The 23,814-nt window shown below is 38.4% G+C and overlaps 1 long non-coding RNA gene across 1 annotated transcript; it reads left to right on the forward strand.

The window, feature by feature from the left end:
• The first annotated feature begins 7,263 nt into the window (after positions 1–7,263).
• Positions 7,264–8,665, forward strand: LOC110902905. The gene is made up of 3 exons (XR_002571511.2): positions 7,264–7,388; positions 7,953–8,009; positions 8,506–8,665. It is a non-coding gene; the product is annotated as an uncharacterized LOC110902905 (long non-coding RNA).
• The last annotated feature ends 15,149 nt before the right edge of the window (positions 8,666–23,814 follow it).

The following is a 23,814-nucleotide window of genomic DNA, read 5'->3' on the forward strand; positions in this document are numbered from 1 at the left end:
ACACAAGCATCAATGCTGCCCCATTCGAAGCACTTTATGGACGAAAGTGCCGAACTCCAATATGCTGGGCAGAAATAGGATAAAGTCAATTATCAGGTCCCGAGATTGTGCAAGAAACCACCGACAAGATAACTCAAATCAAGGAAAGACTGAAAATGGCTCGAGACCGCTAGAAGGGTTATGCAGACAATCGATGTAAACCGTTAGAATTCCAAGTTGGGGATAAGGTACTACTGAAAGTTTCTCCTTGGAAAGGGGTAGTTCGATTCGGTAAGAAAGGAAAGCTGAGTCCAAGGTACATAGGACCATTTACCGTTACCCAACGAATAGGACCAGTTGCCTATCAACTGCAACTACCAGAAGAGTTAGCCGGGGTACATGATGTTTTCATGTATCTAATCTTAAAAAGTGTTTATCTGATGAATCAATGGTAGTACCTCTTCAAGACATAGAGGTAAATGAAAAGTTGAAATTTGTTGAGAAACCTCTTCAAATAGAAGACAGAAAGGTTAAGCACCTCAAACGCAAGAGATTGGTGCTAGTAAAAGTAAAGTGGGATTCGAAAAAAGGACCGGAGTATACGTGGGAGCTAGAATCGGAAATGAAGCGAAAGTATCCTTACTTGTTCCAATAAATCTCGAGGACGAGATTTTAAATAAGGTGGGGAGGATGTGAGGACCTGCACTAAATTGTCGTAAATGCTCCGTAAGTAGAAAACCCAAACCCCTAAAACCCTAATTTTATGAAAAAGCAAGAAAATCAAATTTTATTGTTCGGTCACGGGCCTCGAAGGAATTAAGATAAGTCTTCACGGGGCGTGACAGCTCGGTGAATCACCGAATAAGCATCAGGGCCACATGTCGCACACGTGGCAGGCCTAGGGTGTGACACGGCAGCCCTAGTCGTAGCTAGGGTGGCCCTCACGGGCCGCGAAGGATCTCCCTTCATGCTTACGCGGGCCGCGAGGAACTCGAAAAATAGCTATAAATAGGTCGTGCATGGGCAGTTCACTTGTGCTCGAAAATTTTCACTAAAGACGCTATACGTCTGCTCAGAAATCAACTTTGTAGTGTCGAGACGCTGCTACGATAACAGGGTTATAACTCGATAACTGCTACAATACAATGTTCGATCGATTAAAACCGATCCGATGGATGTTTAAGTGTTGCCCGAATCTTGGGCTATACTTTGTCATTCGTCGTGAAGGTTTTGATCTCGTGAGTTATCGTAAACGTTGTATTAAGTTACTAACCTAGTTTCGTTTGCATTATTTAACTCGGTTACCGGCTTAATCAGTAGGCAGACTCTGTTCGTCTAAACTTGCAATGTGAGTCATTCTGTTTTTATCAAAGTTGCTTTGTGAAACCCTAAATGTTTTCCAGTTATAATTACAGGGATTAAGTCTTTGCAAATCTTTAATTACTGGCAGTAAGTGGGGGTATTGTGCACATTACTACTGTTTTATCACTCTTAGGTGGGCGAGCCTAATTAGTGATACTCGTCACTATTCGGTGACAGGACCCAATAGTGATATGATCACAGTCATAGATCCGGTCGAGTGACAACTAGACCAGATAATTATAAGATATGGGCAAATGTAAAAACTCTTAATACTGTAAATTTATAACCATGTGTTGTTTTGTACAAATTGAATGACTCGCCAGTATTTCCCTGCTGATAAAATCTTTTTAAACATGTTTTAGGTGATTTACTGTTAACAAGGAAAAGTGTCGCGTAGCACTCCAGCTTGAATGAAGTGGCTTAGTAAATAAATAAACATGTTTTTGTAATCAGGGGATTTCCCATTGAAATTCCTTTATTGTAAATCACGGGGTTCGTCCCGAAACTCAAAATAAAATAATTGGGCGTTTTCAGTTTAAACGATCCTGTTAAAATTTCCGCTGCCAAATCAACCACCAATACCACGGGTTTCTGTCCCGCGGCTTCCGGACCAGGCAACTGGGTCGGGGGCCGTGACATAAAGGGTCCGAGTTTATGAAGAAGGGTGTCTGATAAGTTTAGGTTCAGGATTTAGGGAATGAGGGGGGGAGGTTTCCAAATATATTAAGGCTTTAGGAGTGGTCCGAATTTATGTAACAAGGTGGAGGTTCCGAATTTGGGCGAGTGGGGTATGGGGATTCCGAATTGATGTAAGAACCAAGTATCGAACACAAAGGACACAAATTTTAGTAGTTAACTTTAAATTACCAACTAATTGATTAATTATCTTTTGTTAATTTTATATTAAAACCATAAAATAAAAGCAAGTAATAGATGATTAGTAGAGAATATCAAGAGCATGAAGAGTGTTGCTTTGGATTTCCGAATCCACTTGGAATGAATTATAGTTAAGCTATTGGCAATATGTGAGGCTAATTAACTCAAAGACCTGGCTCCTAGCTAAGGTTAGTGTCGATTTTATTAGATTTACAAGATGTGACTTTAAGGTTAATATAGAATTAGAGCCGATTAAAGATAATTCATTGCTCAATCTTAGAGAAAAGTTCTTTTTAAGGGATAATCCCCTAATCTTGGGTTTGTTACATCCAACCACTCTTCTTTCTTTTACATTGTTCCCATGGCTTGCGATCCTCTATTAGACACACCTTTGTCTCACTTCAAAGGTAACAAGGATATATCAAAGTGTTCCCTATGGGTGTTAATGACACTTTTGATTAACTAGGGTGATTAATATTATTTAACGGGTGGCGCTATAATAATAAAAAATATTTATATAAAGATGTATAGTATTTTAATATGGGTTCACCAACTCTTGGACCGCACCAAGTCTAACATATAGACAGTGTTAGACAAGTCATTTGACCAAGCTTTGGCTAATCATTGAGGCCTAGCATATAGACCATGCAGTCCAACAACGATATTCTTGATAAACGAGGGTTGATCACAGATGTGTTTCTACAAATGGGTCAACCACTTCTCCAAGGTCGGATTTCCTTTATTAGTATATGGGGTGTTACACACCATGAGTGTACTAATAAGCTTCACCTCCTTTGGCTATCAAGAACTCCTACAAGATCAAAAACCAAAAAAAATCACAAGCTCGTTACGAAAAAAGAAGAGTAGAATGAATTGTTAAAGACACAAAACACCTCCTTGCCAAAGATTAAAGATTTAATTCATACCAAGCTTCATCTTCAAGCCAGGCAATACAAAGGGTTTAACTAATAATGGCCATAACTTGTCCACAAACAGTGATCATAGAGTGGATCATGATGGATCAAGTATGATAAGATCAAACAACTTGAAGAAGGGTTGTTGATTACAAGTTCTCACACTCTCTCTTAAACTAAGCTATTATAAGTGTTTTCTTGGAATGATCCAAACTCCTTTGTGGCCTCTCAAGATCATAGAGTAACTGTAAAACGTAAAGATGAGTGGGTGAAATGGGATGGTAAAAATAGGCAGCCAAGGCGCTCTATTTAAAGGCTGGAAGAGGCTAAGTGAGCATGGGTATGCCTAGAGGGCACGACCGTGCTTGGTGTTGATCCCCGACACTGTTTGTCCTTCTTATCCTTTTCTGGAGCGATTGGCTACAATTTTGTTACAGCCACATGCATGCATAGGTAGGCACGGTCGTGCTTGGACAGTTGTCTCGAAAAGGCTTGAACAGGAGGCATGCTCATCGGTTCTCGAAGCTTCTATCATTTGTCTCTTCTTGGGCATGGGCATGCATAGGTAGGCACGGGCGTGCATAGGTAGGCACGGTTGTGCCTGCCTTTCAGTGGACTTCTGTTGACCATTTTTTGGCTTGACTTGTTAACTTTGTGCTTCTTGGTGTTGTGCACGACCATGCCCATAGCGTGGCACAGTTGTGCCTATATGGCAACTTGCTGCTTTCCATAGAATCTTGGATTTTTACTTTGTTTATGCTCGTTTTTCACTTCTTTTCATCCCGAGACCTTGGAAACCTGCATTTGTCAAATAGGAATGATTTAGGTACTATTTGCAACTAAAAAGTCATTAAAGTACTTAGATTTAGGGGGTAATTATGCACTAAAAATATGTATAATTGATGGTAGATCACCTATGTTCCTAATTAGTTGAAGGTCAAGGTGGTGACCGTCAAGTTTAAAAATCAACTTCTCTTTGGTTGGAACAGGTGAAGAGGACTATTACGGTTGAGGAGTTTTTATCGACTATTACATAGCAAAAGGATTCCGCAGCCGAACCATCGGCAAGATGCTATTATTGATCATCATCATGTTGTGCATGGGACTATTACAGTTGAGGATGTTGGAAATCAGGCCCTTGATCGAATACACAAACATGAGAATGTACGAACACGTTCGACTCTTTTTATTATTTATTAATGAAGGCACACAAATACAATAATCCTAATCATCTATTTATACTAAACATGTTCTAGTCCTAACCCGACTCAAACTCTATTTATATAAATAAAATAATCAACTAGATAAACCTATCTAATTAAATCTAATAAGTATCTCTAATTTAAATATACAAGACACCATAATTATCTGTAACCCGTCTTGATATTTATCTCTTCAATTCAAGATTAATCTCTTCTTTCTCCCCCCCCCCCTTAATCTTGAATTTGACCCGTTCTTCACATGCGCATCATTGTCGACAAATCCAATCCATCGACAAATCCATTCCCGTTCTTGACCACTGATCAAAGGTAAAAAACAAGCTCCCCACTTCTACCAGTTTCTTCTTTCGTTGCTAGATGCGATAAGATTCAAAACCTTCGCGCTTTGACGAATCTTCTTCCGTCCGCCTATCTGCAAATTCCAATCGGATACTTTTGCCAATAAGAACAACCTACGTTGGTTTTTTCCTTCTTATCCTTGGCAGGAAGGACAGGGTCTTGATACCTGGATTGAAAATTGCTAATGCTATGAAGTTTACCACGACCAAAGCAAACTGAACTGATCACCTGTCACCACCGTCTTCCCAATTGTACTCCCTGTGACACCGGCTGGCCCGAACAAACGTTCGCTTTTAAAACAAAGTGAACCCTTCTTTGATCGTAGTTTTACCACCCTGCCCGACTCTTCCTTGATATACCTCCTCGCAAATATCAACCCACCAACAAAGACAACAGCCACATGTTGTTCCGTCCCTCGGTCGCCAAAATCCCTTAGCCTCGTCGCTCCTTCGTTTTATCCGTGACACACCTATTGGTTTTTCACGCCACAAAAAAATCGAACTCGCCGTTGCAATTTTCCCTTGACGAGAAAGAGTGTCCGACAAATAGAATACCCCCAAACCTGGGTAAAACCTCTCGTTTCTACTCTATCGCCATGAAACCTGGTAACAACCGAACATTGCCCGATCCGAGTAGAACCCACCTGACAACCTACTTGCTACTCGCCGTCGTAACAATACTACGACCCTTTTTCCGTTTTATATCTTTTGGCCGCAAGCTCGACCACTCCAAATACACATAATAAATCCGCCCATTCAAGCCTTTCGACAATATTGATCCAAGAATTCAATTATCAAAATAAACATAAAATAATTGATTTCTTCCTAACCATGGTTTTGAACCACACAAAACCACCGACCCATTATAAATCCTCAACTCCGTGAAGAAGCTTCCATATAAATAACAACTTCATGTGAATCACGACACATATCGGTGACTTCAAGAAGCTTATATGAATGAATGGAAATTATTTCTAAGCCGACGATACCCTTTTTTATCTTCGTCTTTGACCACCGCGTTTTACCTCCGTAATGCCGTTGCACCCCCGTTAGGGGTGCGCCCTTTCTCGAAAACGACTCTCAAAACCGCCAAGTAGCTCTGATACCAATTATGGGAAACCAGGCCTTTAATCAAATACACAAACATGAGAATGTACGAACACGTTCGATTCTTTTTATTATTTATCAATGAAAGCACACAATTACAATAACCCTTACCCTCTATTTATACTAAACCTGTTCTAGTCCTAACCCGACTCAAACTCTATTATATAACTAAAATATTCAACTAGATAAACCTATCTAATTAAATCTAACAATTATCTCTAATTTAAAGATATAAGACACCATAAATAATTCACCATAATTATCTGTAACCCGTCTTGATATTTATCTCTTCAATTCAAGATTAATCTCTTCAGAGGAGTTCATTAGCCTCTTTGACCATCTATGTATGCAGTGTTGGTGGATGAGGAGGATGAACAAGTGATCACAAGGTTTCTAGAAGCCCTAAAACCTAAGATCACGGAGTGGTATAATTGCAATAATAGTGGACCTATATGAATGTGAAGCAACAAAAAGGAAAGACAAAGGTAAGGAATCTAGGGTTACAACTAGGACACACGCGACAGCTGCCACCTCTACGATGATCACTCCGTGAGCCACTACCACTAGTGGCGATTCGGCCAAGACAATCGCGACAGCTGTCGGTGTCTCCACGAGCCAGACTGTTTGATGTTTCAGGTACGACATGATTTGACACTACTCGCGGGAGTGTCCTAACAAACAGCTGGTTACCCTTGTGGATGACCCCCCTCCAACTTTTGATGAGTATGGGGAGCTCGGGGATGGAGAAGAAGTGGTTGTCATTGATGAGGTTGTTGGTTCGATCGTAGTGAGGCCTTAGTTATCCAATAAATGCTTAGCGTCTCTCGCGAGGTCACCATTTGGTATTTGATAAAAAAATGAGTATTCTATTTATGTTGCTTAAAAACAGAGTCGGCTTTGATGGTGTGTGGGGAGGACTTCCGCACAAGGCCCGTGATTTCGAGGGCACGAGATTGTTAAAAAAAATCGATACATATATGTTATTTTAAAAAAATTGTAAACACATACCAATTTCAACATAGGCCCATTATCAAATACTTCTTAATGGTTTATAATTTAGCCCACTACGCGTTAGGTTTATAGGCCCAATAATAATATGATATAAATAAAAATTATAACACACGATGGCAATTTCATAGACTCTTGGAATCTGAAAGGACGAGACGAACAAACTCATCAGAGTAACTGTAACACCCCAAATTTCGTATGACACGTTACAATGCCTAATTACAAGATTTTGATGAAAAGAAATGGTAAACATGAAATTTTACCATTTTTAATAATTATAGCATTTAAACAAATCCAAAATCTTATGTATGTATTAAAGTTTACTAAGTTAGTTAGTAGAAATGAGATAAAGTGTTATGTTCTAAAAGATGGGGGGTTAAAAATGAAAGTTTTATAATTAAAACCCTTAAAGAAAAATGCCCAGTGTTTTGAGTGTGGGTATGTGCGATCGAGAAAAAGGAGCCAGGAGGAACTTCTCCTTCAAAACCCTAACATACTAAATTCAATCAAATTGAGGGTGAAATCAAGGATTAATCGAAGGCATGAGCATGGAACTTTGATTATCTAAGTATTCTTGACATCTAGTAAGTTTAAATTTGATGTTTTTATGAGATTTCATAAAGTGGGTTATATATAATTTATGATGTTTTTATGAAATTGAACCTAGATGTTGGATGATATGAACAAATAGGAGTTATATTATGTGTTATTTCGATTGTACTACTAGTTAGGGAAAAACCCACTTGAGATTATGTAAGGTAGTAAAATTAGTAAAAGTTATGGATGAATTATGTAATGTTGATGTTAAACTCATGTTATAGAAGTGTTAGGATGAGTGATTTGATTTGAATCATATATAGTGTGGTTATGATTGTTGATTTTGAAAGAATTAGTTGATCTATTTGATGAATTTAGGATGAATGTGTTATAAATACTTGTACATCATGCTTATTAGAATGTACGCACGCCATGTGTTCGATGAAATGTCTAAATTAATAAAATTGTGATATTGTATGAAAGTTTGCTAAGTTAATAAAATATGATTATAGTCGGAATGCATATGATTCATAAACGTCATAATTATATGACAAAGAAAATGCGAATAATGAAATTGTCGAAAGCTAAGTATATGAAGTTGTGATGTATAGGAACAAAGAAGGAAGGAGGAGCAAGTCATTCTAAAGCTCAAGAAACGCAAGATCGCGGTAAGTTCATAAGAACTTAGTTCCCCTTTTATGTAGTTCTACGGATGTTAATTTAGTTATCTAAACCTTAGTGTTGAAATGTATGTTTACTTGTAGCGGAAATTGTGATATGTTGTATGTTTGAAATGGATAAGAAATACATTAGTAACGGATATATGATGACTACTTCAAGTGGGTCAAGAATGTTGGAAAGTAAGATGTTGTAATGGATAGGAATTGACTTGTTGATAACGGGTCAAAACAATGAAACTATGACAAATCGTATGGTATGTATCGACCCATATTGGACGGGTCGGAAAGTTTACAGTTTGGATGTATCCGAAGGAAAGGTAGAAAAACTTAGAGAAAACCTATGCTAGAATGAAAAGAATGAGTTAGATTAAAGATGTTGACAAATAGACGAATTTTGTTAACGGGTCAAATAATGATAGGTAATGAAAGGATTTGAATTGATATGTATTACGACTAACGAATGTTTTGTTATTTTGGATGATAGGTAAATCCCATGCTTGATTGCGGCGCACTCGGGCCGAACACACAATGTCGACTTTTTATACGCTTCCGGTTCAAGTTGTCTATTATGTATGGGTCAAAAATTTCATTTTGTGATATGATGTAAATCTTGTGTCTAGTATGTTAGTAAGTTGTTTAGATTTCTAAACCTTTTGTGTGGTTGGTACAAAATGTTTATGGTGAACCTTTTATGGTCACAATTTTTGTTAATTGAAAAGTGTCGTAGGATTTGAAAATGATATTGTTAAAAACAGGGGAAAAGTTCTCAATATAAACGGGTCATACCAAATTTTTTGTAAAATTGTATGAATTTTATGTTATTAGTCGAATGTGAAAAGTTGGGCGTTACAGTAACGAACAGACGAACATCATCACTTCATCAGAACTTCGCTGAATCGTTGGGCCTGGGCTACTGCGAACAGAAGATTCAGAGACATGAATAAGAACAACATCGATCAGAGACACGAACAAGAACATCGATTAGAAGATTCAGAACTCAAAAGGTCCATTCGTCGGTTTAGTGTTAAGTGTTAAACTGTTAGTCTGTTAATTGTTGTTAACATCAGAACCATGTGAAATGGATATTGATCTGATATTTATACAAAAACGTATAATTAAAAGGAAAAAAAGAAAAGATGAGAGTTCAAGTAGCGAAGAAGTTGCATTTATTGTTGAAAGGAATTTCAGAGTAAGTATTTCTTATATATTGTTGATCAAGCTATAGCTTCTTTAGAGAAACGATTTGACCAATTCAAATGGTATGAGGGGTTATTTGGTTTTTTGTTTCCACAGAATTTGAGGAATAATAAAGATGAAGATCTTAAGTCGTCTTGTTATCATCTTGAAGATGCACTCAAGTTTGAAGGGAGCTCGGATATTGATGCCGAGGCACTATATATGGGGCTTAAGTTATTTCGTGCATCACTAACCAATAAATTTAGCAACCCTATAGATGTTTTAGAGCATATGAAAGAAGAGGATTATTTCCCAGAAGCATGCATTGCATATATAATATTGTTAACTATTTCAGTCACTGTGGCATCTGCAAAAAGAAGTTTTTCAAAGTTGAAGGTGTTAAGATCTTACTTACATAATTGTGAACGATCTACAATGTCTCAAGATAGACTTAGCGGGTTGGCGATGATAGCTATCGAGAATGAAGACTTAGATAATATAAATTGTGAAGAGTTGATCAAGTAATTTGCTATGAAGAATGCAAGGTGGGTTGCACGAATCATTGGTTAGCTATTAACTTATTAGTTATTACGGTACGTAACTCATTAAAATACTATGATTTTGTTATTATCATAACTGCATTGTTTATCAAATACTACAATTTTTGTCATTTTCGTAATTATATTGTTTATCTTAAAGCATATGGGCACATTTTCCGAGCACGAACAGGGTACGTGAATTCTGAGAAACGTGGTTTTATAATAAAGTAGTATGGTATATAAACTAGGTTTTACTATTCCAATTATGTGTTCATTTTGTTGACTAGTGGTAAAGCTACATTTGTATTGAAAATTGCAGGTTTTAAAATTACAAGTTTAATGTTAACTTTAATTTTCCTTTCCAGAAAACCCGTATCTTTTTTATGCTAAATGTAATAGTTTTGTAACTTTTTATTCTACTATTATCATTTAAGTGATACGTCATTATAATTTTTTACTCTATTTACATATTATGATTATGACGGGTTAAGAAAAGCTAGTGCCATGGTTCTTGTGTTCCATGTCATATCTCAACCACAGATGCACAAAAAGACGAGTTTTTTTAGAATTGCTTTTACTATGGATTTTAGTTAAATTTATTACTATCTTTAATCTTAAATCCACCTCAGTGAATGCATGTAACTCAATACCTTTTGAATATACATACAACACAACTTAATAAATACAAGCACAAAACCAAAAACACACACACACACACTAGATACGTAACACTACTGCCGGTTATTGCCCCATCTTCGGCCACCCACCTCTACCTTCTTGTGTGTGTTTTTTTATGTAGGGTTTCATCACCGTTTTGGGATTTCATTGTAGACACCCACCTAGATCTGATGCAGTTTGTGCTTGGTTTGAATGTTTGATATTCGTTTTGGTTTAGATTTACATGTGATATAGGATTTGAAATATTGGTTTTGGATACATTTTTTTCATTTAGTGTAACAATATGGAATTTTAATTTATTGTATGCTTTTTTACCTTTGAATGTTCCAGATTATAGTTAAGCTATTTCATAAAAGAACATGTTTTTTTTATTAGTTGTTTCCTAGATTTTCAAGAATAAATTCACCTATATTTGCACCTTGCAGGATTTAAATTCCTAATCTTTTGCCATAGAGCAAACCACTTAACCATCATGATATATGTCTCCTTGAGGGGCTATGATAACGACTTTTGACACGTATAGCCATGAAGCGGAACCTGCATGTTGGATCGTCTGGTGACCCTAAAGGCCTAAACAGTCAGTATGAGTAGTTCATCATCATTTACAAAGGCGGAATCAATGCAAATAATGTCAAACAGCTTGTTCCTTTTCAATTCTTTTCTATTACTGATTTCCTGAGCTTTTACACGTTCAAATGACAAACGGACAGCACCTCGACTCAAAACATATGACCCGATTCCGCTCCAAATGACACACACACTACCTATTTATAGTTGTGGTGATTTCGCTTGAAACATCCCAAGCGGAACCTGATTTCGCTCCAAACAGTTCAAGCGAAATCACTCATGAAAGTTCAAGCGGAATTATAAACAACAGATTTCGCTTGAAATGACCTAGTGTCATTTCAAGCGGAATTACATCAAATTCACACTTTCTTGATTTCCAAGCCCTGATCTATCTGGTTCTAGACATGAGACTCGATAAAGACGCAGTTAACAGACATTAGATGCACCAACAGACTCCCCCTTGGATGTTGACGAAGTCTTCAGCGTCGAGTCTTCAGTCTTTGTCTCTTTCCAAAATGTCTTGACATTGTAAAAGCTTCCTTCAATCTCCACTCTTTAATCTACAATCTCCCCTTTGAATGTTGATCCAGAATTCTGACTCCCCCTTTCACAGACTCCCCCTCTCGGTATGCTAGGACTCAAATTTCTGGTTCAAACTTTAACATTTTGTTGCCATGGGGATATTTAATCCTGTTTCCTGTTTCTCAAACATATAACATTACAATCTATACAAATTTAAAAATTTTCAACTGTTCATCAGTTTCAGAAATCCACTTAAGTATTCAGGTCCAAGTTAATGACCCTAATTACTCAATTAATCTACCAAGTCCAATTTAATGACCTTGGTTGATCGGTGACAAAACAAACTGATTTTTTTGTTCAAGTATTTTCAAACATTTTCTGAAAATTACAAGTTTCAAGTTAATGAACTTGTTTTGACTTTCCAATTTCTCAAGTTTAAAATATGAAGCTCCCAACTCATCATCCAGCTAGAATCTTTCTGCATCTGCTCCAACGTTCTGAATCTAACGATCAACTTTCCACTTTGGTTTGTCAGAAAATAAAGCAGAAATGAAAAATCTTTTTAGATTTTCAATAAAGTTTCTAAACTAGAAATGAAATACAGAAACTTAAATGCAGAATGTAATGAAAGTAAACTATTTACACACATATTTTTGGTGAGCGTGTTAGGGAATCATATCAGCTATCAGACAAGTCACTAGTACCGTTAAGCTTCAATTTCATACTCAGAATTAAACAATTCACTTAGATTGTCGATATGCTGATCCACTTAAATTCTCACACATTTTTCAATCTGTCCAGGATACGAATTAGGTGAATGAAGAACTTAAACTCATTCATGTGTCCCACCTCTTGAATATACTCCCGTATCCAGATCCCAATATTCAGTCTTACAGGTGAGTATACCACAGATGATATTTGTAAGGGGTTAGATGCGAAACCGTGAGAGCTCAGGTCAGAACTTTCGTTCAGCAGAGAGATGACGGTTCGACTTTAGGTGTGTCCCCTTTAGAGGATCTTTTGTTTCAACAGCACATGATTAGCATTTTTCAATGTTTTATCATTTTTTATGCTGAGGGTGAGCTATGTTTCAAGCAATGCGGAAAGTATTATTCGGGGACTAGGTCAGAACTTCCATTCAGCAGAAGTCCCAGAATAATACCCCAGATATCACTGAGTATAAAGACCTAGTATTTCAGAAAGAGGGATCTTTCAAACGAGATTTCAGGGGTTACCTATATATCCAAGTAGTGTTCCCCACGAAATAAGCAAGTTTGAATTTTATGTTTATATCCCGAAAAAACCTACTAAATGTGTAAAAATCTATCGGCACATCATCAGCGAGACTGTTTAACGCTTTTAAACTTTACAAATCTTTAGCGTACCGTAACTGTCAAGCCGATGTACTATCATTTTCCCTTTTTACACAAGCTCTTTTTCAGTTTTCTATTATTTTTGGATTTTGAAATTTTCTCATGTTTTTGGATTTTAGAATTTTTTACTGTTTTTGTATCTTCTAAAACATATTTACTCCCCCTAAATATCAAAACAAGTAAAAAATCGACAAACCATTGCAGATTGTTTTTCATTGTCATCTACAACAGTACCTTCATCAACGCCAATAATTCCATCCGACACCAAGAAAAGCATCATACCATTCAGTTTTAAAAGATATTTAAAACGTGTTTTGTCAAAAGCTTTGGTATGTAAATCAGCTTTCTGATTGTCAGTGTGGATTTTCTCAATTCGTATCAACTTCTTCTCAAAGCAATCTCGGATGAAGTGATGTCGAATTTCTATGTGTTTAGTTTTAGCGTGATGTACTGGATTTTTCATTATATTAATAGCTGCCTCATTATCAACAAAGATAGGGGTGTTAAGAAATTGCAAACCGTAATCGCGCATCTGTTGCTGGATCCACAAGATCTGAGAGCAGCAACTGCTAGCAGATACATACTCAGCTTCACATGTGGATAGAGTCACAGAGGTTTGCTTCTTACACTGCCAGGTGACCAGACGAGGTCCAAAGAACTAGCATCCTGCTGTTGTTGATTTAGCATTGACTTTGCAGCATCCGAAATCTGAGTCGGAATACCCTTCGAGCGTGAAATCGCCTTTTCTAGGATATCACAACCCCAATGATGGAGTTCCCTTCAGGTAGCGTAATATCCTCTTCACAATAATCATGTGCGAAGCTCTCGGGTTAGATTGAAATCTTGCTGCGAGGCACGTTGGGTACATGATATCGGGTCTTGAAGCAGTTAAGTACATCAACGAACCGATCATGGAACGATAAAGCGTCTCATCTACCCGGTCTCAGGTGAGATCTGGGTGTATCCCATGATTCGTTGCTAACGGGGTTGACACTGGAGTAGAACCTGACATCCCAAATTTCTCTAGAATATCATGAACGTACTTTGTCTGGTGTATAAAAATTCCCTCAGGTAGTTGATCAACTTGTAGACCCAAAAAGAATTCCATCTCCCCCATTGATGACATTTCGAATTTTTGCTTCATAACTTGTTCAAAATCTTTGCACAAATTCTCATTTGTTGACCCAAATATTATGTCGTCCACGTATATCTGAACTATCAGAAGATGTCCATCGACCTCTTTGGTGAAGAGAGTGGCATCCACTTTTCCACGAATGAAGCTGTTGGCTAGTAGGTGTTGAGACAATGTCTCGTACCAAGCTCTCGGGGCCTGGTGTAAACCATACAACGCTTTGTCCGGCAAATAAACCTTGTTTTTGTGGATTGGATTGGAGAAGCCCGGTGGCTGTCCGACATATACCTCCTCTTTTACCTTCCCATAGAGAAACGCCGATTTCACATCTAGCTGATATACTTTGAAGTTTTTCCAAGATGAAAATGCCAGGAAGATTCTGATTGCTTCTAGTCGAGCTACAGGAGCATACACTTCAGTAAAATCAATTCCCTCCTGTTGACTAAAGCCCTGGACTACGAGTCGAGCTTTGTTTCGCACAACAACTCCTCGATCATCTCTCTTACATTTAAACACCCATTTTGTGTTAATTTTCCTGTGACCATCAGGCAAGTCTACTAACTTCCACATTCCCAACTTTTCAAACTGACTCAACTCTTCTTGCATAGCATTGACCCAAGAATCTTCAGTTAGCGCCTCTTTGTATGTTTGCGGTTCGATCTGCGAAATAAAACAACTTAATGAAAATTCAGTTTGTAAAGGTGCTACTGTAGAATAAAAACAAGTAAGCCCTTGGTCAATTTGACGTCTAGTGCGAACGCCTGATTGTAGTTCTCCAACGATCAGCTCCTCTGGATGGTATGAAAGAGTTCTTGGTATCACCTCGCCTGGAACATCTACCTCGCCTTCCAGATTAGTAACATTCTGGTTTGCACCTTGTTCACTGACTGGGTTTGTTTGACTTGAAATCTGAATTTGCTCCCCCTCAGAATCTGAATCACCACGATCAAATACTGGCATGTTCTCAGATTCTTGATTATCATTCTCTGCCGTCTGATTATCATGAGCAACTTCATCTTGTTGGACATCATCATGTTCACCAGCATTGCTTGGACCTGCTTCATTGTCATTTGAAGTTTGTCGTGGTCGCCTTGAATACTCAGCTGGGAACCTTTCCTGCGATGACTCATATTCTCGCAAAATATCCAACTCATCAAAGAAATCTTCTTCTTCTTCTGGTTCTTCCATCATGTCAAACGAATCCCACAAAGTGTCGTAATGATAACGCCATGAATCTCCAGGATTCTGCGGTGGCATTGCATTACCTTGACATTCAACATCGTGAGCTTCAATAATCCGCTTCAGACTTGGAACAAAGACTCGGCGTAATGGACTTGCATAACCTATGAATATTCCCTCAATACTCTTCGGACCAAACTTTCCAAAAGGCTCTAGAACAGTACAGGGTGACCCAAACGGTTCAAGATACGTCGGATTTGGTTTGCGGTTATTGATCAACTCAAAGCACGTTTTGTTGAATTTCTTGACAGTGAGAACTCTGTTGAGCGTATAGCATGCGGCGGAAACAGCTTCTGCCCAAAAATTTATCGGAAGCTTTGAATCAGCAAGCATTGTTCTAGCCGTCTCGATTAGTGTCCTGTTTTTGCGTTCTGCGACTCTATTCTGCTGTGGAGTGTACGGAGCACTAAACTCATGCAATATACCTCTTTCATCACAAAATTCTTCCATCTTGTTGTTCTTGACTTCAGTACCATTATCACTTCTGAGTCTTTTGATACGCCTTTGGTACAGATTTTCAATTTTTCTGAACAACGCCATCAAACTATCATACGTTTCATCTTTCGACTTCAAGAATGATACCCACGAAAATCTGGAATAATCGTCAGTAACCACAAGACAATAGCGATCTCTTGTAATACTTTTGACATTCACAGGACCAAAAAGATCCATGTGAAGTCTCTCCAGAGGTCTTGAAACTGAATTGACTTGCTTTTTAGGGTGTGACTTTTTCTTCTGTTTGCCTTTAACACAGCTAATGCACTCTCCTTCCAGATGAAAACCTTTCACATGAACACTAGTAACTAAATCGTTATGCACCAGGTGATTCATTTTTCGTAGGTGAATGTGGCCCATCTTTCGATGCCACAACTGTGACTCTTTCTCCGTTGCTCTAGACACAAAACAATGAGCCTGACCCGTGGTTGTAGTAGCTACGCTCATATCCAACACGTACAGATCATTTACTCTTGGTACCCTCATGATAATCCATTCTTCAGGGATAACAAATACTGGTTTCAAGATCAAACATTCTTTGTCTGTGAAGTGAGTGGTATACATCATGTCACAAATCTGCGAGATACTCAGCAGATTATTCTCCAGCTCAGCAATGTAGTTAACTCTTTCAAACGTAGCAATCCCATTGGATAACGTTCCTTCACTAACAATTCAACCACCTTGGTTGCCTGCGAACCCTACATAACCTCCATTGAAATTTCTAACATCGTACAGCAGTGCTGTCTTTCCTGTCATGTGCCGAGAAGCTCCACTATCCATAATCCATCACGAAACGGATCTCGGAAGCTCCTGCACATACCACAAACACTTAGTTAGATTTAGATGCTACCCAAGCCTCTTTTGACTCAGGTAACTCAATTTTGATGTGAGATTTTGTAGTGTAAAGTGGCGGAAAATTTTTGTCATTCATTTTCAAACTTTCTTCAGACCCAACCTCAACTTTTTTATATAGGAAAAACTCATCTTTTTGAGGTTGACCAGATGGTTGGTCTTTCTTTTGAACATTTTTCTTTTCAGAATCTTGCATTTCTTTCTCAAGTTTCACATAGTAATCCAAAGGAACATTCATCTTTACCGGTGTGGTAGAAGATGATTGTTTTTCAGTCTCAGAAACCTTTGGTTTTGAAACACTTTCTTTCTTTTCAACTACTTTTGGCTTCCATGTTTGTTGAGGTGACGCAACCCGCTTGTAAAACTTGTCGTTTTTAGTTACCACATTTTTAGCAAGTTCAGTTTTGATCTTAATGTTTTCATTTTTCAAGACCTTTTTCTTAACAATCAATGGAGCTTTTCCCTTAGCATCATCTTTCTTTCTTGAATTCGTCACAACTTCAGTCTTAGGCTTCAAGTTGGTACACTTTCGTGCAATATGTCCAACTTGATTGCATTTGAAGCATGTTCGGGTGTCAGCTACCCGACTTGTACCTTCAGACTGAGACTGTGAAGCCTTCTTCTCAAAGAACTCTTTATTTGATTTCGAAAAAATCTTTGATTCTTCATCAGAAAGTGAACTTGAACTGTTCACAAACACTTTCTTCTCAACAAACTTCTTGTTTTGAACATTTTTCTTTTGATAATTCTTACCACCCTGATAACCACCCGACCATCTGTTTTGATTGTTGTTATAAAAACGTGGTGGAACAACAGGCTTCTTGTAGTAAGCTTTATCTTTTTCAAAATTCATTTGCCTTTTTGCTTGGTTTAAGCTTTTTACTTCAGACAAATCAATTTCAATCAATTTAAACACGTTTGTCAATTTAGCAACATTTACATTCTCCAGGGGAAAATTAGAATCCGAATACAACTTATCCGATCCCAACATCTTGTACATGACAAGATTAGGTTCTTCATTTAAGTTTTCTTTGGTCTTTGATTTATGAATGTATTTGTCCAAGAAACATTCATCTTCCTCAGTAGTATCACTTTCAGATTTTAAAACATTCTCAACCACACTTTTCACCACTTCAGTTTGGACACTATCCTCATCGGAAGATGAAGTGAATGTGACATCAATCGTGTCCGGAAGTTTCACTTTATTATCATCTTCAATATTAACCAACCCTGATTGTTTTTTCGAATAATTATTTAGAACTGGTGGTGGAACTTGATGATAACCCACCCTGGTTCCATCCGAAAAGACATCTTCGCCTGCTTTGTTTTTCCCGATGGGTTTGGGAACAATGTGTTGCAAAACAAAGCTTGCGGAGTTGTAACTTTTTAGTTTCAACTGGATTCATTCATTTTCAATTTCAGCTTCTTGAAACCGAAGCTTCAACTTTGCAATTTCATCCAGTTGCTGGTTGATTAACTCTTCTTTTACCCGAAGAACTCCCGACAGATGAATATTTTCCTTAGTTGTCTTACCATTTCTTTCATCAGCATCTTTAACCGTTCGTTTAAGCTTCTCAAATTTTTCTGAAATCTGATGATTTTCAAGAACTAACTGCTCATTTTCTTTCCTAACGTTCTCTTTGTCAATTTTATCATTTTCAATTTTGTCAATTAATTCTTTTAATCTGTTGTTTGAAGCTTTCAACATTTTATCACGGTTAAGGATTGTTGGTGCACTTGTGTCTGTACTTTGTCTGTGTTCGGTCTGTATGAAAACGATGTCCTAAGTCAGTCTGTAAGTTGACCAAGTCAACTATCCTCCTAGTTTGACTTGGACAACATGATGTTGTCTGGATCGAAGGATAGCCTCGAAGGATACAACTGATCCTTCGAGGTGCTCGAAAGATATGGTTCGACCATGGTTCAACCATTAGACATCGAAGGATGATCCTTCGATGTCCATGTTGATCGTTCGAGCTCCCTGTCATCGATAGATGATCCTTCGGACCATCTATCGAGTCCTTCGACCAGACCTGCTATGTATGGGTATAAATACCCATGCAGTGTGTTAGTGTTAGACAGATGCACACATAGAGAGTTAGAGAAACTCTGCTGAAAAACACACACACACTTTAGAGAGTTTGCAAACAGATTGTAAACATTGTGCTTGTAACCGTAAACCTTCATACGTATTAATACAGTGGTGTTAATCGGTGAACTTTGTGTGTTCTTGTGTTTGTTCTTGCTTCATCCCGGTTTGCCTACTAGCTTGGATTCCGCACTTGCTAGTGGGTTAGTATAACAAGGTTTAGGTTTGTTCTCGATCCTCCGAGAAAAGGGACCTACAAGTGGTATCAGAGCTTGGCTCTTTACCTTGTTTAAAACCGGTTTGTTCGAGTTCTTTGGTGTGTTTGGACACTTGGTTTAGCACTCGTTTTTGGTAGTTTCCTTGCATTTTGAAACTGAAAAACGGCTACTAAACCTATCGGGAGTGTTCGGGGTCGGTTTGGGTAACATAAAAATCGTTTTTGTGAAACTTTGAACTTTCCGGCCATACTTCCGGCTTGTCTCCGGTGACTGAACTTGAGGATAAGGTTGCCATTTTGGGTAAACTTTTTGAAAGTCAAAAAGTTGGTGAAAAAGTTGTTGACAGAACCATCCTTTCTGCCGAAAGTTGGCTCACCAACCACATCAACTTTTCACCAACCTGTCGTACTTTTTGTCAGTGTGTCAGAGCTTTCGAAAGATATCCTTCGACATCGAAAGATATCCTTCGACATCTTTCGATCAAAGGCAGCTCGAAAGATAAGCATCCTTCGAGTAGTCTTTCGGAGTCTAGGCTTTATCTTTCGTTTCTGGAATCTTCTCGAAAGATAAGGATCGTTCGTGTTGGTGAATCTTTCGAGATTAGTGTTCGAAAGATAAGGATCTTTCATTGTGAATCTTTCGAGACCTGTGTTCGAAACATAAGGAGAATCTTTCGAAATCATCTTTCGAAAGATAAGGATCCTTCGTGTGATCAATCTTTCGAAGTCAATCTTTCGAAGTCTTTGTTCGAAACTCAACAAGGATCTTTCGAACCTTGTTGATCATTCGAACAAGTATTGATCTTTCGAACAGGTTGCATCTTTCGGTTCATATCTGTTTTACACTTTAACAGTTTGTGGTGTGTAGGTTTGGTATATATATAATTGATCAAAATGAGTTGCACAAGTCCTTGGGATTGGAGTACGGATCCACAACCAGATCTGAAACAGATGTCGATGGCTGAATATATGACGAGTGCCATTCCAAAACAACAACAATCAATAAGTTCATGTCAATGGGCTTTGGTATCCAATCAAAGTCAAAGTCTTCAGAACCTTCTGATTAGTGAGAGTGAAACAGGCAGTAACAATCGTCCACCAAAGCTGAACCACATGAACGATTTTCCATCATGGAAAGGCCGCTTTCACACATATGTTCAAGGACAAAGCACCGACCTTTGGATGTGTTTTGTCAATGCATTCAATGAAAGTCTTGAAAGTAGAGCATCCACTTCAGAAGGTTACGCCAACATGCTTGAAAATGACAAGAAGGCTTATGAATTGGAGAAAAAGGCCTATGCAACACTTACTCAAGCACTCAACAAAGACATCTACCATCAGTTTTCATATTGCAAGACCACGAAAGCATTGTGGGATGCCTTAGTTGCTAGAGGAGAAGGCAATGCAGCTGCTCGAAAATCTCGGCATGATTTGTTGAAGAAAGAGTTTGAATCCTTTCAGTTTTTGGAAAACGAGACTCTGAATGATATGACCACACGTTTCTATCATTTGATTAGTGAAATGTGTGCTTATGGGGTGGCAGCTACTCAACAAGACATGGTGAATAGGTTTGCTGACGCCCTACCCCCAAAATGGAGTTCGTTTATTGAGTTGTTGAAGCATACTAAAGCTCTAGATGAAATCAACATCTACGAGTTCATTCAGAAGCTGGAACATAAAAATGATGAAGAAATTAGGAAAGCAAGGCGTGCTCCAGCTCCTCAGAATACAGAAATGTATCTTCCAGGATTCGATGCTTTGGCAAGATCCGCTGCAGCTCAGCAACAGCAACCTAAGCTGCAGACTGCATTTGTGTCAAATACAAGTTCAAGTTCCTTTCCATTTCCTCAATCAACAGCTGCTCCACCACAACCTCAATTCGATCCGAGGTCTTACATTCCTGTTCCAACACAGCCACAACCACAACCTCAACAACAACAACAGCAAGCTCACTATACAAGCAATCCTCAACCTCAATCCCAAAGTCATCACACGATCCGAGTCGACAACTCAAATCTTTCACACCTTAGCATTGAAGTTGCTAAGGAACATATGGAAATTATCAACACCATGGTCAGTGCTTACTGTGGTTTGGTAGCTGGTCAGCTTGGAAACATCAACATGACCAATGAAGATTATGATCAGATCGACAAGGAAGAAATGGAGTTGATGGATATTAAATGGGCTTTTGCTAGTGCGGTTAGAAGGGCAAAAGATTTCATGGCACGAACTGGAAGAACTTCGTTGGAAGGAAAGAAAAACACGAAGTATGGGTTTGATATTAATGCCGTCACGTGCTTTAATTGTGGCGAGAAAGGGCACTTTAAACGTGAGTGCACTCGACCAACAAAACACGGCAATCACAACCCTTTCAGAAACCAGACGAATGTGAATGCCCAACAAGAAAACCGTGAAAGGAGGATGGTGGCAGTGAACAACAATCAGGGACAGTCTGGATCTACCAATCACAATCGGGCTTTGGCTGTTCAAGCTGATGAAGGATGTGACTGGTCAGTTCAGTTTGGTGATGGTGATCAGGGAAGTGGAACTGCATTGTATGCTAAGGTCATCGAGCAGGTTCAAAAAGAAGAATCTTCTGGGAGCGATGACAGTTCTGGTTATTCTGGCAGTTCGGATGAAGAAGGCTCTGTTTCTGGGGATAATCACTCAGAGCCTGATGAGAATGAAGAAGGAGATGATGATATACAGGAGCTACTGAATGAAGCTGATGAGCTTAAATGTCAGAAATCAATTCTGATTAGGAAGGCTGCTGCTACATCAACGGAAATGGAAAAGCTATTCTCTGAAGATGGAGCTTTTTCTTTTCAAACTGCCTTTATGGCAAACGGTTCAGCCTCTACTAGTCAGGTAAGTTCTGAACCTCCTGCTCCTAGTATGTGTAAATCATGTGCAGATATGAAGCTTGAGTCAGAAAAGCTTCATAGTCATAATCAGAATTTGGTTATTGAATTGTCAAAATGCCAAGAGGCAAACATGGCTTTAACCCGGAATGAAAAAGAATTCAAATCTGTAATAGAAACATTAAAGAAAAATGTGTCCGAGGTTAACAAAGTAGTTTACCACAAACAAGTAAGTATAAACGAATACATTAACCTTGTGGAAGAAACTAAGAAGCAATTAGCCATTGCCCAATGCAAGCATGATGCGATCAAACAGAAATTGGATAGTTATTCTAACTCCCGATTTGTGCTTGATCACATAATTGACGTTCAACAACTGAAAGGGAACGTGAAAGGAGTTGGGTATAAGGCATGTCCACCTCCTTTGATGAGCAACTATACCAAGATGCCTGATGAAGAAGAAATGCCTCGGTATGAACCCAGTGTGCCTTTGAACTTTGAGGAATTTTCTACTGGCCTAGGGTTCAAACCGGACAGTTCTTCAAACACAGCCCCTAAGGAACAAGAAACTTCACCATCCATGAAACAAAGTCCTCCAATTATCGAGGACTATGAGACATCGGATGATGAATCAGAAGTGGCTGTAAGTGATCAGGATAAATCACTTAGCAAGATGAAAGGAGTAGATATTCCACGAGAGAATCACATCCTTTGTGATCCTGATACTCCTGAGGTTCCATCTGTTAAGAAGGAAGTGATTGATCCTGTCAAGGTTGATGAGACAGGTGTATCTACTGTTAAAAGCAGTAATGTGTTGTACACTTTGGTTGGAGATAATAAAATCTACTCAGATCATGTTTTTCCAATTAAAAATGTAAATAAATCTTTGATTGACAAAGTCTTTGAAGACAATACAAACAAATTTTTGGGAAAAACACTTCCGGGAATTGTGGTAACACAATGTGATCCAATTCCTAAGGCTGAGATTAGGAAACAATTTGGTAATCAAAAATCTCCAACCACTCGACAGCCTACTGCTTCTAAGGGTAAACAACCACAACGAGCTCCAAAGCCAAAGGCTAAAATTGAATCAAAAGGAGCTCGTTACATGAAGAAAGGAAAAGATGTTAAATTTGTAGCATCAAAAGGTACTGATAAAATTGAGACTTTTGAAAACAAATCAAACAATGATTTTGTGCAACAAGTCAAAATTTTGAAACGTAACAGTGATAACAATTACACCCAACATACAAATGGGTGTGATGAAAGAGCAAGTACCTCAGGTTCTACAAGTTCAACATCTGGTAGTCGATCAAGCTCTCCTAAGTCTGTTGAAAGGAGAACTTGTTTCAAATGTGGGAAGGTTGGGCACATCATTAAGGATTGCACCAACTTGCCCAAACCAAATTTCGTTGAGCGAGCCCCATCTGAACAGTCTCACCCACAACGTCGTCCTGTTCCTCCAAAACATGATAAACGAACTGTTAAGGAACAAGAAACAAAACAACGACGTCATAACATTAAAACTGTTGAAAGGGCTTTGAAATCTGAAGTCAAAACAGTTAAAAGAAAACCTAGTTTGTCACAACCTTTAAAATCAGAAACTGTACATAATACACAATCTGGTAAACAAAAACAAGCTAGGCGACCTAAAAAGGGTGGTAGTTCAGGGGGAGCAAATGTGTTTGAAAACCATCAGCAAATCGAGCTCATTATTCGAGATGCTCAGGGACGACCCAAGACCACTAAGGCTTGGGTCCCCATCCTCAACTAATGTGTTCGAATGACATGTGCAGGATGTTCTAGGAGGAACTATTAATAGTCATTGGATTGTTGATAGTGGAGCATCCAGGCACATGACTGGCGACTTACGGCTCCTGTATGACGTGAGAAATATTAGAGGAGGGTATGTTGCTTTTGCGGGTGATAAAGGAGGGTACATCACTGGAGAAGGAAGTATCTCCAATGGTATCGTGTGCTTTGATAAGATCAATTATGTGAAGCAAATTGATCACAATCTTCTCAGTGTGTCGCAAATCTGCGATAAAAAGTT

Source organism: Helianthus annuus, chromosome 13 (assembly GCF_002127325.2).
Source record: "Helianthus annuus cultivar XRQ/B chromosome 13, HanXRQr2.0-SUNRISE, whole genome shotgun sequence".
Lineage (NCBI taxonomy): Eukaryota > Viridiplantae > Streptophyta > Magnoliopsida > Asterales > Asteraceae > Helianthus > Helianthus annuus.